This window comes from Cupressus sempervirens, chromosome 2, assembly GCF_028749045.1.
Source record: "Cupressus sempervirens isolate cs-2001-9-10 chromosome 2, ASM2874904v1, whole genome shotgun sequence".
Taxonomy (NCBI): Eukaryota; Viridiplantae; Streptophyta; class Pinopsida; order Cupressales; family Cupressaceae; genus Cupressus; species Cupressus sempervirens.
In genome coordinates, this window is record NC_143119.1 from 537397535 (window position 1) to 537423832 (window position 26298).

Here is a 26298-nt window from a genome sequence, read left to right on the forward strand (position 1 = left end):
TGATACAACTACCTCAAATTTGCATGCAACTTCTTACCATCGAGGTGCACTATATAAGGTGCTCTATGAGCCTCAAGTACAATCAGCTCATGCAAACCCCCAATGGAAGGTACATACATACATCATCTATGAAGAAAAAGTCCATCAGACTCCAAGGAATACTCTAAATACTTCCCTTCGAAGGGTCTTTGAGAATGCACTATCTGACTCACTTTTGCATAAAGCTCATTGACTAGTAAGTGTTGTAAGATCCGCTCTCTCAAGTTAGTGAAAGTAGTCACAGATGAAAGCTCATGGTGCCTTCTACTTAAGGCATCTACAACCACATTCTCCTTTCCCTTGATGTAATGAACATCAAAATCATACTAAAAAAAAAACTCCATCCACCTTCTTTGCTTGGCATTAATTTTTGGCTGAGAAAATATGTACTGCAAGCTCTGGTGATCAGAATGAAGCTCGAATCTTTGACCTAGAAGGAAGTGTCACCATCTCACAAAGGCATGAACCACTATCGCAAGCTCTAGGTCATGAGTAGGATAATTGAGTTCATGAGTCTTCAACTTCCTAGACTCAAAGAAAATAGGTCATCCATCCTACATAAGGACTGCCCCTATACCACCTAGAGATGCATCGGTGCACACCACAAAATTTGCAAAAGGATTTGGTACTGCAAGAATTGGTGTACTCATGAGGGCTCTCTTGAGCTCTTGAAAAGCTCTATCAAACTTCTCTATCCACTCATACTTCTTCCCCTTTTTCTAAAGAGATGTGATGGGGTGTGCCAATCTAGAGAATCCCAAAATGAAGTGTTGGTAATAACTCGCTAGCCCCATAAATCTCCTCACTTCTGTAACATTGGTGGGTGCTGGCCAATTCATGATGGCCCTAATCTTTGATGGGTCTACTGAGACTCCATCACCTGATATGACATGACCCAAATAATGTATCTCAAGTCTGAAGAATGCACACTTTGACAAGCTACCAAACAACTGATTCTCTCTCAGCTTCTATAATACCTACCTTAGGTGCTCTTCATGCTCTTTCTCATCATGAGAATAAATTAGAATGTCATCAAAGAAAAAAACCACAAAATTATCCAAAAAGGTATAGAATACTCCATTCATGAGGCTCATGAATACAACTAGAGCATTTGTGAGACAAAATGGTACCACGGTGAACTCGTAGTGGCCATACCTAGTATGAAAAGTAGTCTTATGGATATCACTATCCACAATCCTCAATTGATGATAACCTAAATTTAGATCAATCTTTAAAAATACTCAAGAACCCTGCAACCGGTCAAAGAGATCATCGATTCTGGGGAGAGGATATCGGTTCTTGATGGTCACTTTGTTCAATTGTCAATAATCAATACAAAACATAGGTGATCCATCCTTCTTCTTGACAAAGATCACAGGTGCACCCCAAGGTGACACACTGGGTCAAATATGCCCCTTCTCTAAGAGTTCCTCCAATTGAGCCTTTAGTTCACTAAGCTCATGAGTAGTCATTCTGTATTGTGCTCTCAAAATTGGCTCAGCTCTTAGCACAAGATCTATGCAAAAATCCACTGCTCTAGGTGGAGGCATACCTGGAAGCTCTGAAGGAAACACATCTGCAAACTCCTGTAGGACTGGAGAATCATCGAGGGATGGCTCCCCCTCTGAATCTTCCTCTCTATCACTAATGGTGATAGAAAATAATAGATAACCCTTTTGCATGCACCATCTAAGCTGCATAGTAGAAATCATATGAAGGGATATAGGTCTCTTCACTTGGAAGATCTCCTTAGAGATATCATCATCATCCACATATTCCACCCTCTTCTATCGACAATCCATCTTGGCACTATGGGCATAAAGCCAATCCATGCCAAGAACAACATCATAAGAACCTAGAGGGGTAATGTGTAGATCAAACATAGTGGACATGTCTCCAATCTGCATTCGACAATTCTACACCATGGAACTAACTAACACCTTGGCTCCTGAGGCTAACTCTACCTCCCAACTAACATGCTGTATAATTGCCACTAGCCCACAATGCTCCACCACATATGGAGATATAAAAGAGTTAGTAGCTCTGGAATCAAATAAAACTCCAACCATACGGCCTTGAATAATACCTATAGCCTTGATAACTATGGCTTGATGCTTAGCCTGGCAGTTGTCAACTACTGCAAAAACTCTATGAGATCTACCCATGTCACCAACTATCAGCTCTAAAAAAGCCCCTCTCTGACCATCGAATGCTTTTCCCTGCGGACACTCCCTTGCTATATGACCCATGCAACCATAAGTGTAGCATGGTCCTTGGGTGTAAGATTATGTACCCTATGATCCAGACTACTGTGGGCCTCCTGACCTACTAGATCCATTGTATCCACCCCTTGAAGACTGTTAAGTCTTTACTGACTATGACTATGGGGCTTGTACTTTTTGATCCTGCCTGGGACCCTGTGACTGCCATTGCTTGGGCTTGTAGCCTTGATAAACCTGTGAAGGCTTTTGCTGGTACTGTTGCTATGGTTTTGGCTGCTAAGACTGTTGGCCCTTAGAGGACCCTGCTATATAGTTCTCATTCCCTTTCCAAGGGGGTTTCTACTAGGTAGAGTTTTGGTTCTGAGATCGATCTTGTGACTCTTGCCTACCTCGAGTATCCTCTACAATTAGTAGTATCTCCACCACCTATCTAAAGGTGGTAGGGAAGGCCATTAGAAATGGACCCTGAAGTGAGAAATTCAAACCCATGATAAAGTGATGCACTCGTAGTTTCTCATCCTTCATGTATTCCACATAAGGAAGGAGCTCAAGAAAATTGCTCTCATACTGAGCTATTGTAAGACCTCTCTGATAAAGAGAATGAAACTCCTCTACCTGCTTCTATCAGAAATGCTCTGACAAGTACCTCTCTTGGAATCTCTCTAAGAAAGACTCCCATGTGAGGGTATCCACCCTCACTCCCCCTATGGTCTCCTCCTAATGCCACCAATTGGAGGCATCTCCTCTAAACTGATGACTACTAGGCATTCCTTTAGATTACTCCCATAAGGATGTAACCTAAAGCACTACTATAGGCTCTGTAACCATGCCTCTACTATTTTCCCCTCAGTGGAATTGGTAAATAATGGTGACTCGAGTTGAATTAATTCCCTGATATCATCTCTTATATGTCTAGGAGGTCTATCAAGTGGGGGTCCTCTCTGGTGTATTGACTCTCCCTCATGCTCACCCTATCCATCTATCTGTCCTACTGGGGACTCCTAGTTCTCTCTTTGACTCTAGGTCTGCCTCCCTCTGGTCCCTCTACTTCCACTACGAGAATCTGCTGATGTGGCTAAACTACAGGTACTACCCTTTGCTTAACTACACCGATCAAGTTTTGAACTACATCTATAATGTCCTGGTTCAGGTTCAGTGGAGGTGGAGGTGGAGGTGGAGGTGGTGGTGGTGGTGGAGGTGGTGGTCCATCCTCCTATCCTGCTCTACCACCCCTAGCCCTACGACCTCTACCTCACCAGTTGCTTTGAGTAACAGGAGGCATCTACACAATTAAAAGTTTGAGTTAAGTTTAGGAAGCACAATGGTTTAAGGTTCCTAGTGTTGAAACATGGGCTTTGATACCAAAATGTCATGGCAAAAATACATGGGCAAAACAACACACCAATTATTTAAAAAAAAAATTAAAAAATAATTAAAATGCTCTAAGTTTGATATGGTTGTATTCATAGCTAAAGTAAAGGTTCTCTACATTTCATCTTAAGGTTATAATCTTGTGGAGGAATACATCGTTAAGATTTGAACTCTCGTTATTAAAAGATATTGAATTTGATTTTTTATTATTTTAAGATCATCACAATATATTGAGATTAATTAATTGATAATGCAACCTAAACTTAGACTTTAACTAAACAAAACTAACTAACATTATCTAAATATATTGATAAAAAAAAATTCTACTAAAATAGAACTAATCTCTAAATTCATCTTATAATTTAAGCACTAATAACAAAATTTAATTAACCTTTCCATACTTTATTTAATTTAGGACATAATAAAGCAAATATAATAAATTAAAACAAAACACTAATGCCAATATTAAATTAAATGTTATTAATGTAAATCTAAACTAGTGATAAATTACAACTAACTAAAATCTAACAATCTAACATAAATTAGTAACTAACAATCTAGATTTAAATCAAAGATTAACTTAAATTTAAGGCTAACTAACTTTAACATAGACTGACTAAACTTAATACCACTAACTAAAAAAAGATTTAAACTAAACTAGATAATGTAAATTCACTATCTTCAAAAAAAAATTTAATAAACAAATATATTAACATAACCATATCCTATACTACCCTATTAACTAAACCTCTTACCCATTAATCTTCCCTTATCCCCCCCTCCACACAACCCAACCTCCCAACTACCTGTGTGCTGTCCCACATGACTGACTATACTGTGTCAGTCTTGTCTCGTCCCCCCCCCACCTTCCTAGTCATTAATAAGACCCAAGTTGGTGTGAGAGGCTTTTTTTTTTGTTTAATAATAATAAAACTTCCCATCCATGCAAGAGGTGAGCGCCCAAGTTGAAAATGAAGAAGGGGATGGGATGTGGAGATAGAGTGATGTCACCCCTTATAATGACAATTTTGACTTTGCAAAACAACCAACTTTTTAATACATGACCCAAAACTGACGCCACGTTGGAGGTTAAATGTAAAAAGTTTATTTGGTAGGAAACGTATTTAGGATAGTATAATATGTGTAAAATTTTGTTTTTCTTTGAATTGTTGTATTTTTTTTATTTGTTCTCCATACACAAACCAGAGAGTTTTTGCTCTCTTGGAACAATTTTTTTTTGTCTTTATTGTTCGAAGGATAGATTTTGAAGTTGATTTATTAACCAAGAGGGGTTTTTTTTTTAAGTAAATCTTATCGGACTTCTTGCAACTAAATAAACCAAGAGATTTAATTGTCCATTTCAACCACAATGCAAGAATTGTTTTAATTCCAATAATCACGAAAATTGAACCTTCATTAATAATATAATTATTTTTTCTTTCAACATATAGGGAAACTTGAAATTTTGCCTAATTGAATCAACATCACTTTCATCCTATTTTTGATGTGCATCCATATTAACTAAAAATTACAATTAAATCTCATGAGAAACAATAATACTCAATCACCATTTTACTGGCAAACTTGATTCAAAGGCTGAACTGAGAAGGAACAAGGAAGAAAAATTAGAGTTGTTGCCATTACAACAAGGTTTAGAAATAAAAATTACGTAGGATTTCAATCCCAAAATTACAACAGTTTAATTGAATTTCCTTCATGACCCTTATCAAGGGATCTATATCATTTTCTGCAATACAATGCTAAGATCGTGGAGAGAACAAAATCTTATCAGGTGTCAAACAAGCATGACCAAGAGGCAAAATGAAACATGCATATTCATACTAGGTTTCCATAACAGGATTCACAATGAATCAAAAACTAGGGAAAGGTGGATTTTTCCAACAGGAGATGTCAGACACAACACCCAAATAGATGCCCAATCGGAGCTATAAATCAAGAATTTTTGTTCTTCTATTTTAACATTCAAAAACTCATACAAGGTTTGGGCTGATAGGTAGGGGCCCATAACACCCTACCCTCTCTCCCTCTTCTCTTCTTGAGAAGAGACTCTACACTATTGGAGTCCAACTAAAAGGACCTTTCCCAAAATTGGCCACTTTTTCCCTATCCAAGGGTGAGTATTGCCAAAACACCCATACAAGAAAACTTCAAAATTCAAACAAGAACATGAAAGAAAAGCATTCAAGAACATGATTTCAATCCTTCCCAACATACCCAACATACATACAAGCATCCAAATAACAATACAATAGCATAAGCATGAAACAACCATAAACAATCTGAACAAGGGACATGAAGAACTCCTACCTCCAAAAAGAGGGAATGGTAAATGAAAAATTTTGAGAAGTGATTTTCCTCTCTTGCCTTCAATCTTCCAATACTCCTCTCTAAAAGTAGAGATTGGGTAACAACCAAAACTACTCCAAGAAGGGCCTCTAAATAAGATCCAAATTCAACCACCAAAATGGGAAATAACTTCACCCACTCACCTACAAATCTAGAAGTTTCTAACTCAACCAATCCTAAGGTTAACCACTAAGTGGAGTTGAGGTCATGCAACTCATGGTAACCATTTTCAATTTTCGCACAAAGGCAAAAATAGACTTTTTGAGTGACCTCAAAAGTCAATAAAAGGGGCTTAGAGGGTAGAAAATACCCCCAACCCATACCCATACCCCTTGGGTATAAATATTTCATGATTTAAAGCCTTAGGAATTGATTTGGAACCAAACAAAAGCTAGGAAATAATTAGGACCATCTAACAAATCTAAAATGCAGATTAAGCACTAATCCAGATTAGGGGCGACTAAACTCAATTAAGAACAAATTAACAAAAAGACACTAACTTAATCTGACTTAGGTCAAAAGGTTACACAACTAACCCTAGCTAGCATGCTGAAAAGCATAAACAATTCACAAGTGTCAAGTGACACTATGAGAACACAGTTAATAACATTAACATTTTTTGATCAAGAAAAGATACATTCATACATCTCACAATAATTTAGTTATGAACAACAAGGTTTCCACAAATGGCACATAGGGATTAGTTTCATTCCTTCATTAGGTTTCTGAGCTAAAATATCTTGCACACTCATTACACACATTAGTAGTTCCATAAAGTCACATGCACATATGTATATACATATCAGAAAATCACATAAATTAAAACATACATCTATAAATCAGTCAGGGTTTCTCTCATCCTACTCAATTCTTAACCAATAAAATCTCTTAATCAAAGTGTTAATGCTACATTTACTTATTTCATCAACATTCATATACATGAAACATTAAATGATGAACATCAAATATTAGAAAGTAACACCACACAACATGAAATAATATACTATGTTCAAAGCATTAGATAATGTCTTGACATCTCGAGTCATGAGTATCAAAATAATAATAATGTATCACTATGCTATGATGGTTTGGGGCAAGGTGTCACAATAATAAATGAGAGGTTAAAAAATATAGGGATTAAAGAGGGCCTAGAGTACTATCTATGATCCAAGGAATAAGTTCTAACTCCTTACAAGTTGTGATATATGGAAATTCTCCTAGAGTATCAATTTATGGTAGCTCTACATGATAGTTTTTGTGCTTGACTTTTAGGTTGGATGCATACTTTTCCTTGGTGAATCAGCTTTTTCAAACTTAAGGGGTTATAGAGGACCTAAATATCTACCTAAATTTTGAAGCATGATTTCTAATTCAATTAAACCAAGGAGATATCATGATTTTTCTCAGACATCAATTTCTAAACATTTAATTGTTGATGCAGGCCAACTTATGGCTCTTCAAGAATTTTATGTTAAGTTTATTTTCACTTAATATTTTCTAAGAGCCAACTTGTATCTTTTCTATGTTCTAGAATGATCAATAAGCCATTTTGGCTAGTATAAATAGAGTGTTTAGGCTTAGAGCTAGGGTAGCTAGTTTTGAAGAGATGATTTGAGAGCAGAACTAGAAAGTGTAAATTTGCTGCTAGTTCTTGGATTTGAATGTATTTTATATATGGCCATAACCTAGAAGGCCTTAAAAAAAGGCATGTATGTTGAATAATTGAAGAATTAGTGAAATTTTTTGCTCTTCCTCCTTTGGTTGTTGATTCTATGTGTTAGATTTCTGCTATGCTAACTCTTGTAGGGTGGTTTGGAGAGCTAAGTGTGCCATTGGCCCTAGTTTTTCCTATCCTTCCTTGCTTCAAGTGGTATTAGAGAGCCTAGTTCATCATTTTGGAGATTGGATCATGTAGAACCCTAATTTGGATTTGGTTGTAGGGTTGTAGATCTATGAATTTGACTTATAACTTGTAGAGGGTTACGATCTTGTAGGAACCTGATTTGTAAAAATGGTTCATGGTAGAGGAAATGCTAATAATGTTATATTGGATCAATTGAGACAAATTGTAGCCATATTAGATGTTGTGGAGATAGCCTAGAGGAGAGGAACACATCTTGATGATGTAAGTGATGATGAAGTAGCAACCTCAAACCTAAATCCAAAACTTGAGGAAGATCAAGATGAGGAAATATTGTGAGAGTATTATCTAGGGAAAATTCAAAGCTTGCTATAGAAGTTGTTCCTTAAAATGGAAAATTGGATACCAATGCTATCTTATATTGGATCTCAAATATGGATAATTTATTTGAGTATGAAAGTACTCCTAAAAATAAGAAGGTGAAGACTGCAATTACTAGGTTGAAAGGTCATTCTTCACTATGGTGGGAACATTTGCAAACTAATAGACAAAGGAGAGGAAATGAGAAGATCAAAACTTGGCCAAAGATGGTGAACAAGGTAAAGAACAAATTCCTTCCTATTGATTATCAAGTTAGCTCTGAGAAAGATGCAAAATTTGAATCAAAAGGACATGATTATATAAGAGTATACTAAGGAATTATATAGATTAGACATTAGATCTGGATATGTTGATGATGATGTTGAGAAAATTGTAAGGTAAAGGTACATAAATGGATTGAGATCAGAATTCAAGATGAAATAAGTTTTGTGAAGTTATAAAGTGTGGAAGAAGCATATCAATATGCTTTGGAAGCTAAGGAGATCTTGATAAAGAAATAAGAACAAAGACAAAGAGGTAGAGGTGGTAGATTCCAAAGACGTAGAGGTAGATCTTATGGTGAAGGTGGTAGATCTGACAATTTTGTGTAGGATAAAGGCAAATATGAATAGAAGAATGATGAAAAAGACAAGACTGAGTGGAACAGTGGTAGTTCTTACTAAGGAGATATAGATCTTACCAAGGAAGAGGTAATTCTTATCCTAGAGGTGGTTTCCATGGTAATTATTTCAGATGTGCCAAAGATGAACATAGATCTTTTGAATGTAGATCTTCTAAAAATGGGCAGAATAATAGAAAAGTTGTGATTCAAGAAGACATTGATAGTTCACCAAGTGGTCTTGAGGCTGGAGAAAATATTATGGTGAGAAGAACCTTATGTAATAAGGGAAGTGATGAGGAATCTACCCTTAGAAGAAATCTTTTAAAGACTAGATGTAAGATGGCTAGAAAATGTTGCAAGGTGATCATTGATAGTAGAAGTTCAACAAATTTGGCATCAAAAGAGTTGGTTACAGTTGTAGAGGTTGAAACATCCCAAACATTATCATGTTTCATGGATCAAAGATGAGCATAAGATATTGGTAAGTGAACATTGTATTGTGAAGTTCAAAATCAAACATTACTTTGATGAAGTTTTGTGTGATATTATGTCCATGGATTGTTGTTATATTTTGTTGGGTAGACCTTGGCAATATGATAGATATGTTGTACATGATGGAAGATTGAATTAATATACTCTTTGGGTAAATGGGAAGAAACAAATATTGCTACCTTTGATTGAAAGTCTAGACGAGGTCAGTTGTACTACAATAAAATTTTGCATTGTTAATGGAAAACAATTTGAAAAGGAAGTAAATAAGAATCAAGTTTGTTTTGCTATAGTTCCTAGAGGACTGAGTGTTGGTAGTAATGACCAAGTAGAAGAAGTTGGTAATGATAGAGTGATAGTAGAAATTGTAGAATTTTTGAATGAGTATAAATATATTGTTGCTGATGATATTCTTGATGGTTTACCTACAGTAAGAAGCATAAGTCATTGTATGGATGTAATTCCTAGAGCTAGTTGGCCAAACAAAGCACCATATAGGTTGACACCTATGGAGAATGAAGAACTTAACAAACAAGTGCATGAGTTGTTGCAGAAAGGCTTGATTAGAGAAGGTTTGAGTCCATGTGATGTACCTACTATATTAGCACCTAAAAAGAATGGAGAATAGAGAATGTGAACTGATTCTAGAGCTATTAACAAAATCATAGTGAAATATAGGATTCCTATGCTAAGGATGGATGACATAATAGATTATTTAAGTGGAGCAAGGTATTTTACTGATTTGAAGAGTGGCTATCATCAAATTAAAATCAAAGAAGTTGATGAATAGAAAACTACTTTGAAGACAAAAGATGGTTTGTATGAATGGTTGGTTATGCCTTTTGGTTTGACTAATGCACCTAGTACCTTCATGAGGTTGATGAATGAAGTTCTGAAAATATTCTTGTGTAAGCTTGTGATTGTTTATCTGGATGACATTCTTATATTTAGTAAGACTAAGAAAGAACATCTTGAGCATATTAGACAAGTATTGTAGAGGTTGAAAGAGGAAAAGTTACTGATTAATCTAAAAAAGTGTTCTTTTATGCAAGAGAAAATTATGTATTTGGTATTTGTGATTTTAATTGATGGATTGAAGATGGATCCTAAGAAGGTTAAAGTAATTTTGGAGTGGCCTACACCTGAGAATGTGGGTGAGGTAAGATCATTTCATGGTTTGGTTAGTTTTTTATAGAAATTTTATAAAGAATTTTAGTTCTGTTTGTAATTCTATGACCAAGACAATGAGAGGAGATAAAAAGGAATTTAAGTGGACACATGGAGTTGATAAGAGTTTTGAAACTTTGAAAAAAAGGTTGCTGAATTACTCGTCTTGGCTTTGCCTGATTTCAACAAGGTATTTCAAGTTGAATGTGATGCAAGTGGTAATGCAATAGGAGCTATATTGAGTCAAGAAGGTAAATCTATTACTTTCTTTAGTGAGAAGTTGAATGATGCTAAAATGAAGTATTTGGTGTATGATTAAAAAATTTATGCTATTGTTCAAGCATTGAAGAAGTGGCAACATTATTTGATTCCTAAGGAGTTTGTGCTATATAATGATCATAAAGCTTTACAATATTTGGGAAGTCAACATAAATTGAATCAGAGGCATATGAAGTGGGTTGAGTATTTGCAAAATTTTACATTTGTAATTAAGCACAAGAGTGGAGTTACTAATATAGTTGCTGATGCATTGAGTAGAAGACATTCTTTGTTGATTAAAATGAAGGTTCAAGTTCTTGGTTTTGATGAAATGAAAGAGTTGTATGATGCCGATCCTAATTTTTATGAGGCATAGAGAGAGTGTAGAGTACCAAATCTGACCAATCAAATAAGTAAGTACAATGAGTATTTCATTCAAGAAGGTATGTTGTTCAAAGGTATTCATTTGTGTAATCCTAGAAGTCCTATGAGGTTGAATCTGATTAAGGAAAAGCATAGTGGTGGATTGGCTAGACACTTTGGAATTGATAAGACATTGAGTTTTCTGAAAGAGAAGTATTATTGGCCACAAATGTATAACGATATTCAAAAATTTGTAAAGATTTCTAGAGTTTGTCAATTTTCAAAATGAGTGAGTCAAAATACTAGTTTGTATACACCTATTACTGTTCCTAAGAAATCTTGGAATGACATCAATATAGATTTTATTCTGAAATTGCCTAAAATAGTGAAGGGGTATGAATTCACATTTGTTGTAGTAGATAGATTTTCTAAGAAGGCTCATTTCATACCATGTAAGAAGACATCAATTATTAAGCATGTTGCTAAAATTTTTTTTAAAGAGATTGCGAGATTGCATAGATTACCAAGAAGTATTATTTCTAATAGAGATAGTAAGTTTGTTAGTTATTTTTGGAAAACTTTGTGGATGAAGATGGGTATTGAATTGAAGTTTCATTCTACATTCCATCCATAGACAAATGTACAGATAGAGGCTGTGAATAGAATCTTGGATAATTTGCTGGGATGTTTAGTTGAGAATAAGTCAAGTAATTGGGATATGGTATTGGCACAAGCTAAAATTTGCATATAATAATTCTGTGAATAGGAGTATACGGAAGACACCTTTTGAGACTTTTATTAGAATGATGCCTAGAGGAGCATTAGATTTGAGAGAGATTACTGGTGAAGAAAAGAGGAGTGCTATAGGAGAAGAATTTTTTGATTATATGGAGTCTTTACATAGGAAGTGAATTTGGGGATAGAACAAAGTAATTAGAAGTATAAGGAGAATGTTGATTAGTCTAGAAGACATCATGATTTTCTAGTTGGTGATAAGGTAATGTTTCATTTGAAGAAATGAATATTTCTAGTTGGAACATAAAGTAAGCTGAAGATGAACAAGTTTGGACCTTGTAAAATCTTAAAGAAGTTTGACAATGGTAATGCTTATGAAGTTGAGTTACTTGATGACATGGATATATCTCCTCAATATAATATTGCTGATTTGTATAAGTATCATTAGTCAGATGATAAAGTTTCAATATTAGAAGACTATCCTAAGAAGCATATTGGAGAAGTTGAATAGATATCAGACTAGAGAATTAGTAAGAGCACAAGAGGAAAAGGTTATTATGAATATTTGGTGAAGTGGAAGAACAAACATATGGAAGATGATTCATGGATTTCTCAATCCAATTTGGATTCAACTCAGGTTGTGACATCTCAATGATTCAAGAGAATTATTTCTTCCAACCCTGGTCATTTGATGTAGGAGCATCCTAGGTTGCACCACTATCCTACATGTTTTCAATTTTTATCTCGCTGCTGAAATTGTGTTCTATTGAAACTATATTTTCTGGTTTCTGGGTTCCTATTGTAGCTTGTGTAACTAATTTTCAATAATGAATGAGAGGTTGCACACTTCAAGGATTGAAGAGGGCCTAGAGTACTATCTATATCCAAGGCTCAAGTTATAATTTCTTATAAGTTGTGAGATATGGCAGCTCTCTAAGAGTATCAATTTCTAGTATTTCTACACAATAATTTTTTTGCTCAACTTTCAAGTTGTATGTGCACTTTTCTTTGAAAAATCAGCCTTTGCACACTTAAGGAGTTGTAGAGGACCTAAATATCTACCCATAGTTCAAAGTGTGAGTTCTAGTTCAGTTAGAGCTAGGAGATATCGTGATTTTTCTCAGACATCAATTTTTGGACATTTAATTGCTAATGCAGGCCGAATTGTGGCTCTTCAAGAATTTAATGTTAGGTTCATTTTCATTTAATATTTTATGATAGGAAACTTGTGGATTCTCTATTTTCTAGAATAATCTATAAGCCATTTTGGCTAGTATAAATAGAGTGTTTAGGCTTAGAGCTAGGGCAATTAGTTTTGAAGAGATGATTTGAGAGTAGAACTAAAAAGTACAAATTTGCTATTGGATCTTAGATTTGAATGTATTTTGTATCTGGCTATAACCTAGAAGGCCTTATAAGTGGGCATGTATGTTGAATATTTGTAGAATTAATGAAAGTTTTTTCTCTTCCTCCTTTGGTTGTTGATTCTATGTGTTAGATTTTCATTGTGTTAACTCTTACAGGGTAGTTTGGAGAGTTGGGTGTGCCATTGGCCCTAGTTTTCCCTATCCTTCCTTGTGGCACATCTAATGAATATCAATAGATTTCTCTAAAGTAGTTCACATGTTTGCACAATTTTTTTGCATAAAGAAAAAACTATTATATCAAATTGATCATACCATGACCTCTCTTCTCTTCACTAATGCTACAACTTTCAATATTTCCTTCCTCAAATCATCACTCTCATAGTAACACATTTTCTCTTCAATCTTAGCCAAGCCCTCTTTCAAAAGGAGTTCAATTGAGGAGACCTTGTACAGTTTGTATATGTATTGCTACAAATGCCTTCTTTGGGCTTTAGACCTTATCGTCATCTGGTAGTCAAAACTTTTGGCCCTCTTCAAGATGTATCCTATTGATTTTTACTCATAACAACATCACTTTTAATTCCTTACAAAAGGTCACTCACAAATAGGTGCCTCAATAAATAGGAGATTGTGAATTTGCATCCTATGCAGATTCATCCATGAAATGTCCCAAAACTTCTTTCCCCCATCACCAAAACAACTTCCAACAAGGCAATAATATATCCTCCTTTGGGTGGACTTTTTAATTCTATATTGATCCCTCACATACATAGATGGGACCATAATGCACATATAAATGTTACCATACAAAAGCAACTTATAGCATGTAAGTATAATACATAATAGTGCCATCTTCCTATAAATCACATCGTTTATCACCAATGAATACAAAATTTGAACTCAGTACAATTAAGGGATGTGTCATAAGAAACATCAATATCACACTTGTGAATTGCATCATCTCCCACTACTTCCCTCAATGGAAAAACCACCACTCTAGGTTCCTCACTTTGTATCTAAAATTAACTATAAGTCAATGGAATTATCTAAATACCATTCATTCAAACAATATGATGTCAAAATTATTTTAAATGATAATGACTTTAATTTTCATACTCACATGGCCATATTTGGGAAACCTAGGAGAAGTCCTCCACACAACAACCTTGCTCTCTTGAGAAAGGAAATAAAAAGAACTAGACATTTTCATCACTGTTCTCTGTACTCGGAGGATAATCTATTTTTGGGTATTTTCAAAAGACTACATCTTACCAATGTCTTTTTCATATTTGCACTTTCCTTTCTATATAGAACCTCTTTCATATCCATAGAAGGATTCTATGTTTTCATTATGTAGGGTGCCACAAGCGAATTGTTGATTTCTATTAATTTCTCACTTGATTTTAACATCATATACAATCTGTAATAATATAACAAGGCTATTACTAAACATAACTTCTTGACACATTCAATGCCCTGCAAATCTTAACAATTTTGTGATGCTAGTATTTTAAAAGAAAACAATACAAATTATTGCTTTATTGTCCACAAAATTAAATATGGAGTTCATCCAATCTTTTATATTTTTCTATATTTAAACTTATTCAAAATTTTATCTATCTATATGGAGCTGCATTCTTGATGGAATTTTGTTGCATAACGTATACTCATAATCATCATCTCCTAGACTACGATTGGTGTCTATATCATGTATTGTCATTTTCTTCAAACTATTCAAACATGTGGATAAAAAATCATAAAATATGGGATATATATATTTAGGTTGTAGAGAGTAATCGTGAACCAAGATTTAAGCACAAAATATGAATAAATCTTCTTCTGAATTGTGGTAGATGACATAATAAACACATTGCTTTCACTAATAATTTCAACTTAATAAACTAAAACCTTTGATTAAATATTTTTCAAGTTTTTTTTTGGTATTGAATCAATGCAAAGATAGAGTTAGAGAAAACTTACACTAAAATACAATAATAACTTTTGTTGTTGTTGGAGGTTTAGACTTGTGAGTATAGATGCTCAATAGAGGCACAAATTTTGTGAGCAAACCAATTCAATGAGGGTCACCACAAAACTTTTTTTATCCAATAGGAGAGCACAAGTGCATGAGTCAATGAACTGACCTCTTCAACTATGAGCCAAGGGTTGAGACATATTAATGTTGTCAAATTCACCTAAAACATGACTTTACATTATCTCTAATAATATTAGAGCCTTACACTCAATGAAACTTGATTGGCATAGATTTATTTGAAACCATGCAACTTCTCTCCATCTTAAAAAATAAGACCTAATTAATTATTTAATTTTAAAAACATATTTCATGCACCATTTTAACTAAACTACATTTAAAACTCCATGTATATACCATCTATTATTCTAACTCTATCAGAGTTTTTTGAAATCTATAAAATATATAATCAATGAATATCATTATTAGCATCACCAATTGTACTTGATCAATTAAGCTTAAACTCTTTCATTATCTCAAACTTAAACACAGTAACACCTAATCAATCAAGTTTTTCTATGCTTTTGCAATGTTTTAACCAACATGCACATGAGGTCTTCCCACATGTATACATATAAGTACTATTAACTTTAAATCCTCATTAAGATTCATTGGAGAGGCAACAAATAGGCATATGAGTTTTTTTTCCATTATAATCTCACCAAAAAGTAGATTAATGTCTCGACCAATGTATCAACATTGTTAGAAATGCTTTAGAATAACCAAGAGGGGGGTGAATTAGTTATTCAAAGTCCAAATGTCATATTCAAACTTTTCACTAAGTATAGTGAACCCATTCAACTATTCATTAATCCATGCTTTAACTTATCTAATTAGCGAGTTACTATAAATCAATATGCAATTATAACACATAAGAAATCAACACATAACACATTGATTTACGTGGAAACCCAATTTGGGAAAAATCACCAGTAACATGCCACTCAATTCTCACTCTTCTAAAGTGATACCTTGTGAAAGGCCTACCCTATTAAAGGCTTACAACACACTATTAAATGTGACCTTGTTAGAGGATTTATCCACCCTATTAGAAGTGGGCTTGGTTAGAGGACTTTAGAAAATTCACTTGGATTGTCACCCTATTAAAGGATTTACAAATGGCTGTTAGGCCAACCTAAGTCCATAGGATTTTCAAATCTAATACAATTGCTAGAGAGTACTATAAAATCTTGACCTGACTACAACATTCAACTTATCTTGTAGATCTCAGATCACTTCTTAGCTCATACCCTTTCCTAGCCTTTAATCTCTACAAGTCTTAACAACTTGCCCTCCTTTCAAGTTTAGTCTCCTTGAGTCTCAATACTCAATGTACTAGTGCAATCATTTCTTCATGACCACTCATAGAAGTAGAACCTCTATGCTCTTCCTTGTCCTAGATGTCTCCCCTTGACACCCTTTCAAGAACTTTGTAGGCTTAGCTCCTTTACAACAATAGTATTAGTAGCTCTTTGCTTCTTGGTCTATGACTCCTTAAATAGAAGTCTTGGAGTTCCTTTTCCTACTCAATTCTTCCATTCCTTAATTTCAATTCATATGGATTAGGTAGGATTCATTAGATCTAACCCATATTTTGTTTCCTCTAGAAACTTCTTTAATAATCCTTTAGAATTTATCCAAAAATGGTTTACATAAGATTAAGTGCCACCAACTAATCATCCTTATCTTCCAACTTGTTCAAATTCAATGTAACCATTATGTTGGCTTAGATTAGGTGAATATTCATCATTTGAAATAATACAGTAGCTTAGCACTATTGAAATACTAGTGCTTGACACATATTGTGCTACTCGGTACCATCTACATTTTTTCTGATGCTCAGCACCTGAAGATCACTTAGCACCAAGAATTTTTTGATGCTTGGCACCTAATCTTCACTCAGCACCTGAAGATCACTCAGCACACACTAGAATTTTTTGATGCTCAGCTCCAACTGAGAATTTTCTTAGCTTCAACTAACTTGCTTGATTCCCACTAAAGATCTTAGTTTAGGCTTTGCAATCAAGCTTGTTACAACTTCTTCCCCCAGTGTTTCTGAGTGTGACCATCCTTTGTATCCTTGAGTATGTAATTAATACATCATTTCACCATTGTCTTAACTGATCCTTGTGGTTCATTACAACATCATAACTCAACCTTTCCCTTAGGTGCTCTTGTTACATCTTGTTGATTAAATCCTTTTCATCAATCAACTAAGTGATAGTAATTGGATCTTATAAGAAAATGTCATTCCTACAAATAGTAGGTTTGACATCAATGATAAAACAATGATTGAAAATATTTTCTACCTTCTTTCTTTGTAACAATCTCCCTCTTTGGCATTGATGGCAAACCAAACTGATCAATGATCAGACTAAACTATTCAACCAAAAACTAACTAGATTAGAATAGTAAGTCAAATGCCAAAAAGTAATTTTAGCTTCATATCTCCTTCTACTATTCCAATTGCTTTATTTCAGCTTCTCCCTCTTTGCTACTGTATCCTTGTTTTTTTTTTCTTCCTCTGTATTACTCATCTTCTGTTGTTCTAATCAATCCTCTGATTATTTTTGTTAACTTCTCCTTCTATCTTCATTTGATTATTAACTCACATATTTTCCTTCATTCTTTTGATTAGTTTCTATTTAACTTCTCCTTCTTGATCCTTCTCCTGTTGATCATTTTCAAACATCTTCTCCCTTTTTCTTGCGACTAGTTTGGAGCTTCAACATTTCTACTACTTTAAGAATGAATCCCAAAGTAAACATCCTCTACATCAATGTGTAGTGTCTTTATCAATAATCTTATTTGATGCAAGGCATACTTTCTTTTGCTTCAAGTAGCCTTGGCTAGGGGTATCACCCCTAGCTTACCTCTAAGATACTCAAAAGCATCTTTAGATAGTGCTTTTGTAAAGATTTCAAAAATTTGTACCTTTGAGCTAACATATTCCATCTTCACTTGTTTATCTTCACCAACTCTCTTACATAGTGATACTTGATTGCAATATGCTTGGTTTTAGCATGCATTACATGATTTTTTGATATATTGATAGCACTTGTATTATCATAATAAAGTATCATAGGCTCAGTTACTTCTTCCTTCATACCTTCTAGCAAGTGTTTGATCCATACAATATTGGTGCAGTTTATAGTAGCTACCACATATTTAGCTTTAGCAGTGGACTATGAGGTGCAACTTTTCTTTTAGCTAGTCCATGTAATCAACCTTTTTCATGAGAAAAGTGCTCCTCCACTAGTGTTTTTTCTATCATCATTGTTACCTCCCCAATCTGCATCAGTGTACGCTCTTAGTTCAAAATTTTCACTCCTCTTATAGTACAACCAAAGTCATCAGTTCCTTTTAAGTATCTCAATATTCTCTTCACTACCATTAAGTGATTTTCTCTTGGATTTGCAAAAAGGCTAGCCACTATTCCAATAGCTAATGCAATGTCTGGTCTACTATGTACAATATATTGCAATTTTTCAATTATTGATCTTTAAAATGTTTGATTCACTTCAGCAGACTCATCATTCTTGGATAGCTTATGACCTATTGCCATTGGTCTGCTAACTAGTTTTGATTCTTCTAACCGAAATGTTTTGAGTACTTCTTTGATGTATTTAGATTGGGTCAAAAATATGCCATGCTTTAACTAATGTACTTGTAATCCAAAAAAGAATTTGATTTCTCCAAACATTGACATCTCAAATTCATGTTTCATTTGATTAGAAAAATCTTTGCATAAATATCATTTCCTCCAAATATTATATCATCAACAAAGATTTTTGATATCAAAATGTCTTTACCTTCTTTAGATTTGATGTACAAGTTGCTATTATCATCTGTTCTCTCAAATCCAATCTTCACAAGATATTTATGCAGTCTCTCATACCATGATCTAGGTGCTTGGTTTAATCCATAAAGTGCTTTGTGAAGTTTGCAGACCATATCATTTTTCTTTTCATCAACAAATCCCTCTAGTTGATCTATGTAGAATTCTTCTTCCAGTATAGCATTCAAAAAAGTAGACTTAACATTCATTTGGTAGACTTTGAAATCCTTGTATGCAACATATGCAAGTAATGTTCTTACTCCTTCAATTATTGCAAAAAGGGAAAACATTTCCCCATAATCCAATCCTTCTTCTTGTGCATAGCCTTTACAAACAATTCTAGCTTTGTTTCTTGTTATCTTACCTTTTTGATCAAGTTTGTTTCTAAACACCCATTTGGTACCAATCACATTCTTATCAGGTGGTCTAGGAACTAGAGACCATGTTTTGTTCTTCTCAATCTGATCTATCTCTTCTTCCATGGCTTTATACTAGTCATTATCTTGTAGTGCATCTTTCACTATTTTAGGTTCAACCTTGCTTAGTAGACATGATTCATTCTTGAGTCTATTCCTTGTCATTGGTTTGGCATCTTTGTCACCAATAATTTGATCTATAGGGTGATGTCTTCTCACATACTTAGCCAATCTTGGTTCTGTCTTTCTTTCCATATTTGATCCTTTAGCTTCAGATTCATTTTGTTCTTCTTTATTAGGTACTTCATCATTCCTTTCCTATGTACTATTTTTAGAATCAGAATGTGTGTTTTGTACATTATGTAGCTCAACTTTTGAATGTAGCTCAACATTCACAGACTGAGACTCGATAGATACTAAAGTGTGTTGCTAATTCCCAACTTGATTTGTAACATTTTCTTCAATAGTCACTCCTTCATAGAAGTATACAAAGGATCTGTAATCCTCTTATTGCTTGAACTCATCAATCTAAACTTTTGCATGTTCATCAAAATTTACATGTGCACTCTTCACAATCTTTTTAGTGTTAGTGTTCAAACACTTCTATGCCTTATTTCTAGTGGAGTATCCAAGGAATATGCCTTCATCACTCTTTGCATCAAACTTTCCATTTCTAGCATCTTTGAGAATATATCATTTACAACCAAATACTTTGAAATTTTTGACATTAGGTGAGTGACCATACCATAGTTCAAAAGGTGTTTCATTTTTACCTTTCTTGACTTGAAATCTATTTAGTGTGTAGACTGTAGTACTTATAACTTCTCTCCAGTATTTGAGTGCAACATTTTTCTCAATCATGAAGGTTCTAGTACAATCAATCACTGAACTATTTCTCCTTTCAAAAATACCATTCTATGGTGGAGTTCTTGGTGCTAATGTTTTCCTTTTGATGCCTTTGTCATTGCAAAATATTTCAAATTCTTTCAATGTAAACTTACCTCCTCTGTCTGACCTTAGGCATTTCAGGTTCTTTCCTATTTCTTTCTCAACTTTGGCCAAATACCACTTAAACATTTGAAATGCATCAGATTTTTGCTTCAAGAACATAGTAGTCATCATCTTGGAATAATCATCTACAAATAACATTATGTATCTGTCTCCTAGGTAACTTTTCACTTCTATTGGGCCACATAAGTCTATATGGAGTAACTCTAGTACTTTATTGGAAGTGTATGTTTTGCTTTTGAAACTAGACTTAGTCATCTTCCCTAGTTGACATTGTTTACACATTATGTTTTTAGGTTTTTTCAACTTGGGCAACTCTGTGACCTTCTTGTTCTTGCTGATGCTATCAGATTATTAAAGTTGACATGACACAACCTTTTATGTCACAACCACACATTATCAACTCTAACAACAAGACATGTTGCATCTTCCATATCTAGGTAAAACAAATTGCTCTTAGTTTGTTTACCTTTTCCTATTAGATTTCCATCAGTGTCATAGATCTTGGCAATTTTATTTCCAAACTCAACATTGCAACCTATACTCCCCAATAGTGCTACATTTAGCAAGTTGTAGTTCAATCCTTCAACATAGTATGCATTCTCACATGAAATATTTTCTATGAGCTTAATAGAGCCTTTTCCTTTGATTTGACATGGGGCATCATTACAAAATCTAACATTATTTCAATCATACTGAGTAAAGGTAATGATCTTACTTTTATCTCCAATCATGTGATGTGAACATCCAGTGTCTATGATCCACTTGTCATTCTTGTTCACACAGGTAACCAATGCTATTGCTTCATCTTCATCTAATTCATCCTTCATGGCTATATAGACTACTTCATCATCATTCTCATCAGAATCTTCTTCAACAATGTGGCATCTCTTGCCTTTTTCTTTATAATCCTTGCTATAATCTTCTCTCATGTTCCTATGCTTTTTTCCTTCTTTATAATTCTTCTCCTATGGGTATCTTATAGTAATATGAACAAATTCATTGCAATTGAAACGTATAATGGGGAGCTTACCTTTGAATTTACCTTTGCCTCTATGGAATCTCCTAGCTAGTAGTGCTTCCAACTATTCCACATCTTGCTCATTTGTGCTGCTATCACTTGATGCATGTTTTCTTTTCCTTCTCTTCTTACTTGATGTGTCTTCCTCAGTGTCTTTTATTATAATCTTTTCCTTGAAAATAAATTCAAGGTTTTTATGTCTATAGTTATCAAAATTGGATAGCTCAAATGTAGTAAATCTTCCCACTATTCCTTGAAAGGTTATTGTATACCCTTGTACACACCTTAACTCTTGGATGACTGAAACTCTAATAGCATAGATAGGGAGAAAAGTTCTTAAGTATTTTATGATGGCTATTTCTTCTTCCAATTGATCACCTAGACTTCTTATTGCACTTATCACTTCTTTCATTCTTGTAGCATATTGGACAACATTTTCTCCTTCTTCCATTTTCATGTCATCAAACTTTCCTCTTAGGCTTTCTTTTTTTTCTCTCTAGATATTCTAATCTCCTCCATAGATTTTTGATAAGGTTTTCCACATCTTGAATGCAATGTCATAGTCTTTGATGTCATTATATTCTACATAGTTTAGTACAGAGGCAATTTCTAGTATTGTTTGATTGTTCTCCTTTTTAAAAAAAAATCATCTATAGTCAGAGGTCCTATTGGAGTTACATGTTCTTTTCTGATTGAGGTTTGTGCTTAGTCACCTATTGATCCAAGGTGCAATTTCATTAGACTCTACCATGCAATAAAGTTGTATTTTTTGAGCTTAGGAAGTTCTCTCTTGGACATCTTGATCTTTCGACTTCTAGTACCTTGAAACTAAATTAGTAGATGGCTCTGATACCAATGGTTATAAATGATTTAGAATAACTAAGAGAGGCGGGGGGGGGGGGGTGAATAAATTATTCAAGGTCCAAATGTCCTATTCAAAATTTTCACTAAGTATAGTAAACCCATTCAACCATTCATTCATACATGCTTTAACTTATCTAATTAGCAAGTTACTATAAAATCAACATGCAAGAATAAGGCATAAGAAATCAACACATGGCATAGTGATTTATGTGGAAACCCAATTTGGGAAAAACCACCAATAACATGCTACTCAATTCTCACTCTTTTGAAGTGATGTCTTGTGAAAGGCCTGCCCTATTAAAGGCTTACAACACACTGTTAAATGTGACCTTGTTAGAGGATTTATCCACCCTATTAGAAGTAGGCTTGGTAAGAGGACTTTAGAACATTCACTTAGAATGTCACCCTATTAAAGGATTTACAAATGGCTGTTAGGCCAACCTAAGTCCATAGGATTTTCAAATCTAATACAATTGCTAGAGAGTATTATAAAATCTTGACCTGACTACAACATACAACTTATCTTGCATATCTCAGATCACTTCTTAGCTAATACCCTTGCCTGACCTTTAATCTCTACAACTCTTAACAACTTGCCCTCTTTCAAGTTTAGTCTCCTTGAGTCTCAATACTCAATGTACCAGTGCAATCATTTCTTCATAACCACTCGTTGAAGAAAAACCTCTGTGCTCTTTCTTCTCCTAGATGTCTCCCCTTGACACCCTTTCAACCACTTTGTAGGCTTAGCTCCTTTATAGAAATAGTATTAGTAGCTCTTTGCTTTTTGGTATATGACTCCTTAAATAGAAGTCTTGGAGTTCCTTTTCCTACTCGATTATTCCATTCTTTAATTTCAATTCATATGGATTAGGTAGGATTCATTGCATCAAACCCATATTTTGTTTCCTCTAAAAAATTCTTGAATAATCCTTTAGAATTCACCCAAAAATGGTTTACATAAGATTTAGTGCCACCAACTCATCATCCTTATCTTCCAACTTATTCACAAAATTCAATGTAACCATTATGTTGGCTTAGATTAGGTGAATCTTCATCATTTGAAATAATGCAGTAGCTCAACACTATTGAAATACTGGTGCTTGGCACATATTGTGCTACTTGACATGCTTTGCATTTTTCTCGATTCTTGGCACCTAAAGATCACTGGGCACCAACTAAGAATTTTTTGATGCTTGGAACCTGATCTTCACTCTGCACACACTAGAGTTTTTTGATGCTTGGTTCCAATTGGAAATTTTCTTAGCTTCAACTAACTTTCTTAGTTCCCACTAAAGATCTTAGTTTAGGCTTTGCAATCAACCTTGTTACAACTTCTTCCCCCAATTTTTTTTAGTGTGACTATCCTTTGTATCCTTGAGTATGTTATCAATACATCATTTCACCATTGTCTTAACTAATCCTTGTAGTTCATTACAACATCATAACTCAACCTTTCCCTTAGGTGCTCTTGTTAAATCTTGTTGATTAAATCCTCTTCATTAATCAAATAAGTGATAGTACTTGGATCTTATAAGAAAATTCCATTGCTACAAATAGCAAGTTTGACATCAATGAAAAAATAATAATTGAAAACATTCTCTACCTTCTTTCTTTGCAACAATCTCCCTCTTTGATCTTCACAATGAGCATTTCAATCAGATTTCCAACAAACATCTCTGATAGTACAAATATTGATTGATGCTTTGAGCATTTTCTGAGTGAAACCTAATAATGGAAGAGGGAATTTGAAGAAGTTTTGTATGTTCTATTTAGTAGAAATTTTACTTAGTTAATCATGGATGCTAGAGCCACTAGTATAATAGATAATGGAAAAGAGAAGCATGGGTTTAGTGTACTTTAGAAGACCATTGTACTACCAAGAAGGTCAGTTGAGTGCAAGTACTATGATCTCATAACATTTGATCTTACTTATGTTACTTTTCACTACAACTAGAAGGTGATTATCTATTCTTCCCCAAGCAAGGGGTTTTCCTCCATGGTCAAGGCTCTGAAGAAATGCCTCTTGAAAGCTTTGGCCTATTTCTACCTGATTTCTTTGAGATTGTGTATGAAAGATGAAAATTTTCTAGTTGAATGCAATGATCCTGGAGTGAACTTCATCGAAGCTTCATGGAATGTTGTCACATTTGATAATCTAGTAGGGGTAGACTCTACTTCTTTGATGGAGGATATTATTCTTTTCAATGATACCATTAACCTAAATGAGGTTTTTATTCCAATGCTTGCAAATAAGGTGAGATTCCTAGGAATGTTTATGGCCACAAAACCATTAGGAAGAATGGAATTTTATAAAGAAAATAGGATTAGAGGGAGTTGGAACATACATACTATTTTTTTTTTGGTTACCATGTATTACCTAGGAGAACTCATGTAGGTTAGGCTTCATAGACTATTGGTAGAGTTATAAATGAGTAAATATTCAAGTTGACTAGGAATATGGTTGGGAGTATGTTAGTTCTCATGTGGTTACTAAAACCAAGTATTTTTAAGGTTTTATGTGAATATAGTGATTAATATTACTCTCCCTAACTTCATTACTTTATAATAAAAAATTATAAACTAGGCTTTATGGAAATGTTGTAGTTCACTGACAAAAGTATTCTAAATTGGACAACTTGGCCAATCTAGAGAAAATTATTTAGCTATCTACATGACAGAAGCTTTGTAATGAATATCATCATTTCATTTGTACAATATATTTTGAGTTATTTAGAGATAATACTAATGATATAGTCACTTGAAACATAAATACAAATTAAAGACCACTTGTTGATACCTAAAATTGAGGGATGTTCAAAGAAGATCTCGTACAAAAATATTTTATGAGACAATTATTGGTGTTGGTATACCAATAAAAAATACTCTACATACCCTTTTAAAAATTGGTGATAATTTTTATGGATTAAAGGCATATTTAGTGGAACTTTGAGTTACATTTTAACAGTTTCTTTGCCAAATTTTGCATTCTCATCAAGTCCAATCAATGAAATTTTCTATACAAATTTACTATTTTCTTGATTGAAATGTTTCAAAATACATCAATGATGGTAAAACAACAAGAGAGCTTGAAGTTAACTTTTTTTGGGGTGCAAGTTTATTAATTCAAACATATTTTGAAATGCCTTGAAATGGTGAATAGTGTTGAAATTTAGAATTGGGTAACATTTTCACAAGGAAATTGGCGAATCACTTGATTACATTTATAGTTATTTAAAGCATAGGGGAAACTAAGAATAAGATTGACATGTTAAAAGTTTGATCTATGAGTGAGAGTTATTTGAGTTGTAGGTTTTGGAATGAGATTAGTAAAGATTTTAATACTGTAGCTTTGGGGCTTTGAGTCCTTCAACTTTAGAGACATCCCATTTCTTTAGGTGCTTACTATTTATTTCTTATTCATAAGTTAAAATGGATGATATGTTCATAATATATTTTTTAGTTTAGTAGTCATTAACATTGCTATGTTCATGCTTTTGGTAAGATTGTATGCAATTTTTTTAGTATCAAATTTTTAGATTATATTCAATGAATTATCATCAAGGTGAGAGAGCTAAACATATGAATCTCTCTCATTCTAATGATGAATCATTGGGTATGATCTAAAATGTTGGTGCTTAAAAAATATACACAATCTTACTTGAAACATGAACATAACAACATGGATCTTAGGAACATGATAAGGAGAAGATGGAGGATGAGAGTGGAGAGATGGTTAGGAAAAAAATTATTGTTAGAACATCAATAATGGGAATAGTGAGAGAAACCATGAACCCTCAAATTCTTAAAGGGTAAAGAGGGAAAGCTCTAGATGGAGGAGCTCATCAATCTAGCTCTAGTGGCTATTACTAATAATGCAAGGGAAATTGGCATGAATTTA